Here is a 13,222-nt window from a genome sequence, read left to right on the forward strand (position 1 = left end):
TCGGCCGAAACCGAAGCCGAAACCGAAAGTTTAACTAGACTTTCGACCAAGACTGAAACAGAAAGGTATATAACTGAAGTTACCGAACACAAGATTTATGAAATATGTCATGATGCAATGCTACTTTAATTAAAAATAAATCTAGAATTAATCATTCAGAGCCTGCAGTAAGAGTCGCTAAATATCAAATCTTTAGGTGTTACTTAGTAATTATATAGTTATGAAACAACAGTTTTTCCGCATTTAGCCAGACCGGCTGCCGTCTGTTGACTGGTCGTATATACATTAGCAGACCATGGTTGCGGCTGTAACCTCGCTCCCACGCTGCTGCTGCTGCTGCTGACGTGTGTGTTTGCAGCCTATCGCATAGGATTGCCTAGCGCCGACTGACCGGCCGATAGGCAGAGTGATAGATGTAGCACTAGTGTTATATTCTAAAAATAGATAATCGGTTGACAACTTTCGGCACCGAAACCGAATTTCGGTTAGCCTCTACAGCTCAATAGACCGAACAATGTTTTCCACGATCAGCTAATAGTTAACGAACCACCTTAAGATGGTCCTTTTCGAAACACAGATAACTTGGAGCAATCTTATTAGTCCTGCTATGTGTGTTATGTGTGTGGGTGTATTGTCTTTGTGCTCAACTCTTTGAATTAAGCGGGCGCCGAGGTGGGGCTTTCCTTTTACCGAGAATATCTCGGTTCCCTGCTGGGCGGTGTGTGTGGGCGTGGCATACACATGGCACTCTCTCGGTGGCAGATCCAGGCTTCACTGCTGGATGATTGTTGAATCGGCACGATGATCGCCTTCAACGGTGCCCGATAGCGCTCGCAGCTCGTCCGCTGGTCGCCAGCGCCGACACTCTTTCTCGAATGCGCTGGTCACGCTCTTTTCTCCACTGCTAGGTGATTGAGTTGGTACGATGCTCGCCTTCGGCGGTGCCCGATAGTGCTCCCAGCTCGTCCGCTGGTCGCTAGCGCCGACACTCTCGGTTGTGTTGCGTCGATGTGTGTGTCGAACACCTGTCACCTTCGCCAGCGCCGACACTCTTTCTCGGTTGCGCCGGTCACGCTCTCTCCCTTGCACCAGGCACGGTTGTAGACTCGACCTTTGCAGGAGTGTGCTCGGCTTCCGAGTCCGCACGCTCGTGGTTAATCGATAGCCGCTTCTGCTGGTCCTGTTCGATGCTCGCTTAGTCGATGCTTGGCGCTTTCCACCCTTTCTCCAGGTTGATTGCTTGTCATTGCTCGTCACTCTTTCTCTCTTGCTGCAGCTGCTGGTGGGAGCTGGCACTCAATGTAGAATACAACTTTTAGCAATACTTCGTCTGTCAGCGCCGACACATCTCTGCAAGCCTTGTCATCCATGGTCGATTGCGGGGCCCACCCCTCGGAGCTTGCCGTAGCAAGACTAAATTGCGTGTTCTGTGTTGTTGCTTATATCTGAAATTCTCCCCCCTCTGCGCGTCTCTCGCAAAAACGGAATCCCTTTGATGTCGTTCTCCTGTAGTTGCAGCTGCTTGGTTGCCCCCCCCTCTTCCCTCGTGGTTGGAATTTCTTCATGGTGTTTGCTATCTCAAGGGGATTTTAGGATTTCGGAAATTGGGCTGTTACTCTGATTGATAACAATCTTGTTAACATATATCTTTTTAATGTGTGTATCTACCATTAACTCACCCACCTACAAACTGGCCCGATTTCTGTCTGAGACCCTGCTCCCATTCACAGGCAAGACCACCTCAGCTGTACTTAACTCAGCTCACCTGGTTTCTCTAATCAAGGACATCTCGATATCTCCAGATGATTTGCTTGTCAATTTCGATGTAGTCTCTCTGTTCACCAAGGTACCTGTGCCTGACACCATTGCAATCATTGAAGACTTGGTCCAACAGGGACTGAATCCTGATGTACCAACTTTGGTGAGGCACTGCCTAACCAACACTTCACCTGTAATGGTACATTCTACAAACAAAATGAAGGTACCCCTATGGGTTCTCCCTTATCACCAGTGGTAGCAAATGTTTTCATGGAGAAATTTGAGACGGATGCCATCCAGATATCCACCCTACGTCCTTGTGGAAGAGATGCAGCACGGGCATATGTAGTACTAATCACATTCCTGCATTTCCCATAAATATGCTAAATTCCTCTTGATATGCAAATTATTTTGTCAAGGCGCTCTTTCCCCCCGCTTCCAACCCAGCTTATATATGCTCCAAGCTCGTGTGCTGTTTCATTCAGACGCTGTCTCCCCAACAGACCTGGTTTTCACCTGAGGATGGCTGCTTGCGTTGTGGCCGAAACGTCGTGAGAATTATTTTATTATGTTTTACTTTTATTATTTTATTACTTCCCTTCTATGTGACTTTACCGAAAGAACCAAGAAGATGAATCCCTGCAGTCACGAAAGCTTTAAATCGAAAGATATCCTCTCCTGTAGTTGTTCCTTTGATGCTTTGCAGTGCAGCAAGCTCTTCTGTGACTTTGAAATAGTCATTCGTCCCACGAATAAAAATTAGAAGTTGTGCAGAATCACGAACATCATTGCTTTCGTCGAGTGCCAAGGAAAAATAGGAAAGTTTTTTTGTGGAGTTTTGCAAATGCTGATGCAAATTGTCTCCCATTTCTTCAATCCTCCGTGTAATTGTAGGTCCTGAAAGACTCACTGTACTAAATAAATCGGCCTTCTCTGGACACATCTCTTTGGCAACAGAAAGAAGGCATTCTTTAACAAATTCTCCCTCCACGAATGGTCTGCCAGTGCACACTATTAGCTTGGCAACTTGAAAACTTGCTCGTAGTGATGAAATATTTAGCTGCTTCTGCTTCACAAAAGTATTTTGCTGAGTTGTTAATGTATTTTTCAGTTTTAATATTTTATCTTTTCTCACTTCTCCGACCAAACAATCATATTTATCTTTATGTTGAGTTTCATAGTGTCGACGTAAATTGTATTCTTTGAACACAGACACTATATTCTGGCATATCAGACACACAGCTCTTTCCTTGTACTGCATGAAAAAGTAATCATAAGTCCACTGTTCTTTGAATATCCTACACTCCGAGTCAATTTTTCTCTTTCTTGACATCATTGTTTCCTAGGGAGTCAAAATTGCTATTAGTAAAATACCAATATATATACAGCGCTACTAAAACAATATACCAGCAATAACTTTGCCCACACAGAGACATACAGACTGCACTGCCCATCAATGCAGTCTGATTGGGGGGAACTCCGCCCCCTCTCCCTCTTCCACCAATGACCGTCCTTCTCATGTAGAAAAAAAGTAACAGACAGGCAGCGGCGGCAAAAACACCCGGCGGGCCGGATAAATGTCCTCGGCGGGCCGCATGTGGCCCGCGGGCCGTAGTTTGAGGACCCCTGGTCTACAGGAAAGCCACCCACACTGATTCCTATCTAAAGCCTGATTCCCATCACCATCCAGCCCAGAAGAATTCCCTCATCAAAACACTACACAATAGGGCCTGTTGCATCTAGGACCAGCACCACCTAGCCAGTGAGCTGGAGCATGTACACCAAGCCCTCAAGATGAATGGATATTCAGACCACACAATCCGCAAAGCTGTATCCCCAACCATGGGGAGAGAACCATCTGAGGACCAAATGAAAACCATCACCTTGCCATACATAGCAGGGATTACCAAAAAGATTTCCAAAATCTTGAGCAGGCACAAGAATCCGGGTTCGGTTCATCACAGTACACAAAATTCATGATTTGATCCCATCTGTGAAGGATGTGATTCCTGACATGCAATATCCTGGTGTCTACAATCTAAGTTGTGTCTGCGGCAGCAGTTACATTGGGGAAACGAAACGACATGTCTCGGGCCATGTTCGCGAACATAAGGCAGATTTGAAACGCGGCAGAACCAATACCTCTGCCATAGCTGATCACTCTTTTAACGCGGTAGGCTCACACGATATTGTTTTCTCCGAGAGCAAGGTACTCTGCAAACCTTTGGGTTACCATCAAAGATTTGTCCATGAAGCCACCCAGATATATAAACACAGACACAATTTCAACCGAGAAGACGGGTACAGACTGAGCAATCATTGGAAGGACGTTATTAACCAGGTGTAGGGGTGTTAGAGAGAGAGCCGTTATGCATGGCAGCTTATGGGAAACAAACACAGTGGGCGGGGCTACGTGAGTGCACGGGGGGGTGCTCTCAACGACGTCCGCACCGGGCAGCCCGGGGCCCCACCCCTCAGCGGGGGTTGAGTATAAAAAGGGGATGTGTCAGAGGGCTCGGGGAGAAATGTTAAGCTAACGAGAAGACTGAAGACATCTTAGCTAGAAGCCCTGGACTCCCCTAGTTCGACGTCCTTATCAGGGCCGAACAGGATCGAGCCAGCGGCGTGGTTCCGAGAGCCAGAGCCGGTGCTCTTGTCAGAGCAGGTCTGGGACTCCGGGTACCGGGCCCGACTTACCAGTGTCGGGCCAGATAGCCTCCCCTAGCCCGTTAGTGGAGGACTAAGAGGCAGGCTAGGGTAGCTAGCGTGTGTATTCCCAGCTAGCCGGGTGAGGGGGCCGATACCTCCTCGAGTGTTATATGCCCACTGTTGTGCTGTGAAATAAACCCGTGTGCCTCCAACTCCGGCGTCAAGAGTCATCAACGGTATTACATCTGGTGTCAGAAGTAAAAATCTACGAACATGGACACGCGCCGGACAGCTCGAGTCAGGATACCGGGGGCGGAGGACACCGCTGCAGTCGGAGAGCCCGGGACGGGTGAAGAGAGCACGGAGCAGTCGGGGCCAGATACGGCTACGCCGCAGCAACAGGAGGGTGGGGAGGTGTCGGCAGAGGGGCTGAGTCAGGCGCACGCCAAGCTGATGGAGCTGCTGCATGCCGCTGCCAGCATGCTGGACCACATCACTCAGCTGGGGGCTGCTGGACCGCCACGGGGCGACGAAAGCCGACGACCACAACGCCTTCCCGCCATTTCGGCGGAACACCAATTTGAAAATCCCGCCATCACCGCAGCTGCAGTTGAGGGCGTGGCCGGCCTGAGCATCGAGTCCAACGGCGGGCATACAGTACCTGCCGCGTCATCGCCAACGGACGGGACGTCACCACGGGTGCGACCGGCGATGCCATCGGTCGTGCGCGCCGAAGCAGAGCCGGCTGAGGGGAACGAGGAAGGGCGACCTTCTGCGGCAGCCGCTGCGCTACATCAGCGACTGCCTCCACTCAAAGAATTTGTGGGCGAGGAAGGCGACTGGGGCGGCTTCCAGCGGCACTTCCTCGCCCACCAGGAGATGGCGAAGTGGACGGACGCCGAGGCTCTCCGCGCGCTGCCAGCACTCCTCGACAGCGACGCCCTCGCCACTTTAACATCGGCACCGAAGGAGAGGCGCTCTACGCTGCAGACGGCGATGCAGGTGCTGGCTGCAGTTTACGGTCCACCGTCAGACTGTCGCCAACTCTTCTACGATCGCCAGCGGGGGGCAAAGGAGTCGCCTCTGGCGTACCGCACAAGCCTCCTGGCACTGGCAAAGGTGGCCTTTCCACGGATGGACAACGAAGGTGTCGACGCCATGGTTACGGAGAAGATACTCCTGCTGGCGGACGACTTGGAGATCGTCATCGTCGCACAGGACGACGCGGAGATGTGCTCCCTCCAAGCGGCACGACTCCTCCACGCAAACCTGCTCGCGCAACGACGCAAGGCCAGCAAGGCGGCGAGCGGGCGTACCGTGGCCGCAGCCACCCTCCCGGCGGAGGAGATCTGCGCCATCGACCATCAACGGCAGCAGGGAGCGGGAGTACGGGCGGACCGGGGCGGCTCGAGCCATCCCGATCATCCGTCGTCGTCACCAGCGCTCCCGCGCTGCTACAACTGCGGCATCCGGGGCCATGTCGCCTCGGGGTGCCGCTCTCCTCGGCAGCGCGGGACGACACCTCGACGGGACGCCGGCCCTCTTCGCAAGCTCCATCATCATAACCCGGCGAATCGCGGCACCTCACATGTTTGGCCCACGCACACACCCGCCACACACTCATACACCGCACCGATTGGGGGGCCAATATCGCGCACCATCGCACCAACACGCACCACTCTGGGTACTCAGATTGAACCCAGCCAGTGGTCCGTGTTGGCCCATCGTGTTGTAGCCGCGTCGTCGGGGTCGTCGGCCATTGTGGGGCACATCGACGGGGTCGAGGTGCGCATCCTGGTCGATACGGGAGCATCGGCGACCATTATTTCGGAGTTAATTTACAATATTCTCTCTGCCCAGAGCCGTCCTTTGATGCCTGTTAACGTGCCATTCTTTGCTGCTAACGGGGGCTCACTTGGCATCATCGGACAGATTCGAGCCCAAATTTGTATCGGGGATATTAAATTGTCTGGGCCGATTTTTGTTTCCTCCTCGCTGGCGGTTCCGTGCCTGCTGGGGACGGACTTCCTGGCCAAAATGCCGATTAGGATATTAATCGACCAGGGATGCATTGAGCTCCCGTCGGGCCGACGCATGGCGTTTCTGCCATCCCCCGGTACGAGTCGGACGGCGTTCGCAACGGGGCCGGCGTTTGTAGATAGAACGGTGCGCGTTCCTCCGGGGGCACAAATGTTGGTTCCTTTGAAACTTCGGCGGCCCTTCGCTAAGGGCATTGGGGCCCAAGGGGTTCTGCTGGGGCCATCTAGGGCCGGGGTTAGTGGACCTCATTTACTTCCGGCCCAGACCATAGTAAGAGGGGACGGAGACCCCTTCATCGCGGTCCTCAATGTGGGCTCGCAGACGGTGGTGGTCCCGCAGGGGACCGTGCTTGCTCACGCGACGCCGGTGTCCTGTGAGGAACCCGTCGCGAATCACGTGAGTGCTGTCCCTGCGTCGCGACCACATTCAGACGGCGATGAAGGGTGGCTCGAGGCGCTTTGTGCGGGATCGACGGACCTGTCAAATTCAGAGCGTCAACAGCTTAAAACGCTACTGCGGGAATTTTCCGACGTTTTCAGTCGGGACAAATACGATTTGGGTTGCACTCATCTGCTGCGTCACCATATTGATACGGGTGACAGCGCGCCAATACGCCAGAATCCGTTTCGGTTAAGTCCCGCCGAAAAGGACCATGTCAAATCGGCTATTGATGACATGTTAGCCGCCGACATCATTTCTCCTTCCACCAGCCCTTGGGGAGCGCCGATCGTCCTGGTTAAAAAGCAGGACGGCTCGTTGCGTTTTTGCGTTGATTTTCGGCGCCTTAACAAAATTTCGGTTGCCGACGCATACCCGCTCCCACGGATGGACGAATAGCTGGACGCCTTGGCGGGAGCGCGATTCTTCTCCACATTGGATTTACTTTCGGGATTCTGGCAGCTTCCTCTGGACGATGATTCAAAGCCTTAAACTGCTTTCCGTACACCGCACGGCCTGTTCCAATTCAACCGGTTGCCGATGGGACTCCACTCAGCGCCGGCAACTTTCCAGCGTTTGATGGAATTGGTTTTGGCTGGATTGCAATGGGATTCGTGCCTGATTTATTTGGATGACGCTATCGTCTTTAGTAAAACTTTTGACGAACATCTCCAGAGGTTGCGGGCGGTTTTCCTAAAGATGCGGGCTGCTAATTTGAAATTCAAACCCCAAAAATGTCATCTGTTACGCGATTCGGTGCGTTATTTGGGACACATCGTGGGGCGCTCAGGTATTGCTACCGATCCCGCCAAAACGCAGTGCGTCAGCTCCTGGCCGACTCCCACCTCGGTGGGAGAGGTCAGGAGTTTCATTGGCTTCGCGTCGTATTACCGACGGTTCGTCGCAGATTTTGCGACGATTGCGAAACCCCTACACGCTTTAACATCAAAAGGGGTTCGGTTCCACTGGGGTCAGGAGGAGGAGGCTGCTTTCTGCTCCCTTCAGGACGCCCTGGTAAAAGCTCCTCCCTTGATTTACCCCGATTTTTCTAAGCCTTTTTTGGTCGACACCGATGCGAGCAACACGGGTATTGGGGGCGTGCTTTCCCAGGTGGTTGACGGCGTGGAACGGGTGGTTGCGTACGGCAGTCGGGTGTTGTCTCCGGCGGAGCAAAGATATTGTGTCACCCATCGGGAACTGTTGGCAATTGTCTATTTCATCCAACAGTATCGCCCATATCTGTACGGTCGGCATTTCACCGTCCGCACAGATCATGCGGCACTGCAGTACGCCCTGCGAGTTCAACAGCCATCGGGACAATTGTCCCGATGGTTGGAGATCCTCCAGGATTTTGATTTTGAAACCACCTACCGTAAGGGCGTTCGCCACACCAATGCGGACGCTCTGTCGCGCATGCCAACCACCTCCGAATGTGCATGCCTCCTGGGGTCGGGACGTTGCAGGCCAGCAGGGGACATACCGGTTCTGGTCCTGGCGGCCGCCGGCGACGACGAAACATTGGTTCCTAATTCAATCGCACAACAGGGAAAAGATTCCCTGTTGGGGTTGCCCGTCAATGAATGGGGGCGCCTCCAGATGGAGGATACCTCTCTCCTCGGGTTGCATCGTCGCGTCGGCTGTGCTGGGCAGGGGTGATGCCGACGCATGGGAATTGGTGCATGGTCTGCTGATGCATTGGGACGGGAAATCCCATCGACATCGGCTGGTGGTCCCTTCGGGGTTGCGGGGCAAGGCGGTGTGGGCCGCACATGAGCGCCTCCTACACCTGGGGACCCAAAAGACCCTCACCTTACTCCAACTCGATTTTTTTTGGCCAGGCATGACGAAGGATGTCGGGGATTTACTGGGGTCATGCCCTCGGTGCGCGCAACGAAAACCGCCAGCACGTGTGTCTAACCCACCCTTGCAGTCAATCAAAGTGTCCAGAGTTAATGAACTCGTCGCGCTGGATATTTTGGGCCCATTCCCCGCCACACCCAGGGGCAATAGATATTTGTTGACGGGTGTGGAGTATTTCACGCGCTGGCCTATGGCCTGGCCCCTTGCCAACCAGTCGGCAGCAGCCATCGTGGAGGCCTTTGTTCAGGGTTATGTCCTGGACAAAGGTGCTCCGGAGCGGCTGCTGACCGACCAGGGCAAACATTTTTCCGGTAAATTGCTCAAAGAAGTCTGTGAGCTCCTGGGCACGAAGAAAATTCGTACCTCCCCGTATCACCCGCAGACTGACGGGATGGTCGAGCGGCTGCATCGGACCATCACGTCAATGTTGTCACAGCAGGTGTCGGACTCACAGACCGATTGGGACTTGCAAATTCAAGGGGTATTGGCGGCGTACCGGATGGCCCCCCACGCAGCTACGGGATTTTCACCCTTCTACCTCATGTACGGCCGCGAACCTGACCCGCCTGTTCGTGCCCAGCTGCAGATCCCCGCGCCTCAGGGAAAAACTAAATTGGCTGACCATGTGAAATTTAATTTGGCCAAATTGACAGAGGCACGGGATGCTGCCATACAAAACTCTGACCTCCGTCAGAAAGCGAACGAGCGACTCAGACGGGGTCGGGCGCACATGCTGCAGTGGAAGCCGGGGGACAAGGCATGGCTGCACTGTCCCCAGGTGCCATTAGCAACCTCCTCTAAGCTGGTGCGGCCGTGGCGGGGCCCTGTGGAGGTAGTTGAGGTGTTGCGACCGCAGTGCGTGCGTATCAAATGGGGAAAGCGGCGGTGGTTCGTGCACCCCTCTAGATTAAAACCATTCGTCGCAGTACACATCCCCACTTCACACACGCGTGGCCAAACATGTGGGGGGTCGGCCGACTCACTGGGTCCGTCTCCGTCGCTCTCACCAAATGCCTTGCCGGCTTGTGCCACCTCCAGGTGCATCAGGAGTGACGGGCTCACGCCCGATCACCCCTCCTGGGGATGCCAAGGGTCACGCGGCGTCGGATGAGGACTCACCCCAAGACGGACAGTTGCCACCTGACAGTCCGCCACCCGGGGTTACCCCGTGTGAGGGGCCCGCTGCAAGGACGCGCGCTAAAATGCGCAGACTGTTGTGAGGACGGAAGATGTGTACATAGGTTGTGTTCATTGTGTGTTGTGTGAGTGGTGTGTTCCCCGCTCATTGGATGCGTATGCGTTGGGCTCACCATGTGTTGGGTGTGTGGTGGGTTCCCTGCAAATCGTATGTATGCTGTTTTACGGAATTCGTATTTATTCGGGGGGGGGGGGTGCGTCGGGTTGTTTTCTCTTCTTGCTGTTGCGTTCTTGTTGTGTTCTTGTTGTTGTTGAAAAATAGTGCGGGTAAATGCGCTTTTATTGTCGTTTTTTTTGTATGTTGGCAGCCGGGACGGCTGCAAGCTATGCAGGGGGGGGGGGGGGGGGGTGATGTAGGGGTGTTAGAGAGAGAGCCGTTATGCATGGCAGCTTATGGGAAACAAACACAGTGGGCGGGGCTACGTGAGTGCACGGGGGGGTGCTCTCAACGACGTCAGCACCGGGCAGCCCGGGGCCCCACCCCTCAGCGGGGGTTGAGTATAAAAGGGGATGTGTCAGAGGGCTCGGGGAGAAATGTTAAGCTAACGAGAAGACTGAAGACATCTTAGCTAGAAGCCCTGGACTCCCCTAGTTCGACGTCCTTATCAGGGCCGAACAGGATCGAGCCAGCGGCGTGGTTCCGAGAGCCAGAGCCGGTGCTCTTGTCAGAGCAGGTCTGGGACTCCGGGTACCGGGCCCGACTTACCAGTGTCGGGCCAGATAGCCTCCCCTAGCCCGTTAGTGGAGGACTAAGAGGCAGGCTAGAGTAGCTAGCGTGTGTATTCCCAGCTAGCCGGGTGAGGGGGCCGATACCCCCTCGAGTGTTATATGCCCACTGTTGTGCTGTGAAATAAACCCGTGTGCCTCCAACTCCGGCGTCAAGAGTCGTCAACGGTATTACACAGGTAAAGTCTTAACTGGCTGTAATGTTTCCTTTCCACCTGCTGAGTTTTAGCAGTTATTTGCGACTCTGAGTTGCATTGCCAGGTTGGATGTCTTTGCATTGGCAGGCTGGATGTCTCACCGGCACGGCCACCGCTGCTCCTTTCCCTCGATGTGGCGGTGACGCTCGTGTTGTAGCGGACTGTGACTTGCGGTGTTTCTGTGTCTCTCACGATCACTTGAATTGCGGCCGGTGCACTTCTCTCTCTTCCGTGCGTTTGTACGGGTTTCTGGCCCTGCCCTCTTGCCAATCAGGCAGCCCTCCCTTCCACCCGGGTCTATATTTCGTGCCGCGTCTCGCAGCCGACTTTCTCGCCTGAAGACGGTCGCTTGCGTTGCAATCGAAATGTCGTGATCTATTATTTTATCTACGTGACTTTACCGAAAGAACCAAAGGGTATGGATTCATGAGTCGCGAAAGCTTCAAATCAAGATCCACCATAATGTATCACATGAATCACAACATATATCGCACGCAAATATCTCGCACAAACGCTGATGATCATGCCCTGCCAAGCACAACACAATGCAGCCCTTATTTGTTGTATCTGCATATGTCGCAGGTATCTGTCGCTCTGGATCTCCAATATTGTGGGAGAAAAACAGGCATAAAACAAACACAATTTCTTTTGCAGAGGACGTTTTAATATATTTAACATGTCCATAACATTGATATATTGAATTCACCTTCTAAAATGGGCAAATAACGTGTGTCTATTAGCCATTGCTTGTGTCCACCTCCCATTGCTCGGAAGTTTAGTTGGTATGGTCCAAATTTGGCCGGGACACATCCCATCGTGCCAGCTTCCATCGCACGTGCCGTGGTTATGGTTGCGATTATAATGTGCATATGGTTGTGGTTGGAATATGTGTTTATGGTTACACGTTAATAATGGTTGTTATATTATAGTTACGTGATTATGGTTGCAGTTAGAATGTGCTTATGGTTATGGTCATAATCATAATATAGTTATAATTATGTTTGGGTTGTGGTTATATTGCAGATGTTGCGCTTATATAGTGGTTGTAATGTGGTAGTTATGGTTCTATTTGGTGGTTATTGTTTCGGCTATCATGTGGTTATAGTTATGTGGTTGTTGTGCTTTATATGGTTCTGGTTATGTGCTTGTAGTGGTTGTACTCCTAAAGGATGCTTCTGGGAAGTTGGAGGCAGTCGCCATCCATCAACATAGGAACGACGCTCACAACAACGAGCGGAGTGCCATGCTGTGAAAATACAGCTAGTTCGCCTCTGGTCTGTCTCATGACCTCTCAGCGAGCCTGTGGTTATTAAGGTTGTGATGTGCTTATATTGTAGCTCATTTGTGGTTGTAAAAAAGTTCAGATGTTGCTAATATTGTTTATACGTGCTGTTTATATGAGCATTAACATTGCTGTTTTATGTCATTGTTTATTTGAACACGAATCGTATTGTTAATGTTGCGATGTAATTATTTTTAATGTTCTTTCAAATCGTTGATGTAGGCATAGTGTTAATGTTGATATTTCATATTATTGCAGTTGTAGACCAGCGAGTGTAATTAAGACATGAATAGCAAGACAATAAAAAAACAATTTATTTAACCAATGCATATGGGCTGGCATTGGTCGTGGGAGTAAATACGACGCGATATTCTGGTAAGGGAACGCTATCCCGTTCTCCACACGCACACTCGTAGGAAGCCGTGTCATACGAGCCCCGTGTGCACGTCACCCCTCCCCCTCTTGTTATCATCTGTTTCATCCCTAACCTCTTGTTCTCAAAAGTTTTCACTAATCCTGTCCTTTGGCCGCCCCTAACCGTTCACCAATTGATTTACTGTTGAATCACTTGGCCAATCCCGTGCTCCTCCATTAAGATCTGACCTACCACAGCATTAATTAAGTTGACCTTTGTTGACCCTTACACTGTACAATACATAGGCAAACATTACACCTTCGCATATATGGCCCTCCACATTTTTTCCAACACATTCCATCAGCCACACGACCTTTTGTGAGTGCATGATCAGTTTTAGAATGAGCATATTTATATTGGAGGAATCCGATGAGCTATACAGCTTTTTTCAACGATGTCCAGTATGTAAAGATATGCTGCTGAAATTACGCCCTCCCAGAAGGCCGTGTTGTTGATGAGATGGCAGATATGTGGAGGCGAATTGTCTCGTTATTTGTGTTGCTTGTACACGCTATAACGATACGAATGAATATGTATACAGTATGTCTCTGTATTGATGCAGTAGTAATGCTCATAACGTTATTCATTTTTAATCAATCCCTGCTCATCAACACGACCGCCGGCAGTGGTGTCGTTGATAGGTGACGTCACCTTAGCAAC

The sequence above is a fragment of the Lethenteron reissneri genome, chromosome 31, assembly GCF_015708825.2.
Source record: "Lethenteron reissneri isolate LAM-NWPU_2019-01 chromosome 31, ASM1570882v1, whole genome shotgun sequence".
Lineage (NCBI taxonomy): Eukaryota > Metazoa > Chordata > Hyperoartia > Petromyzontiformes > Petromyzontidae > Lethenteron > Lethenteron reissneri.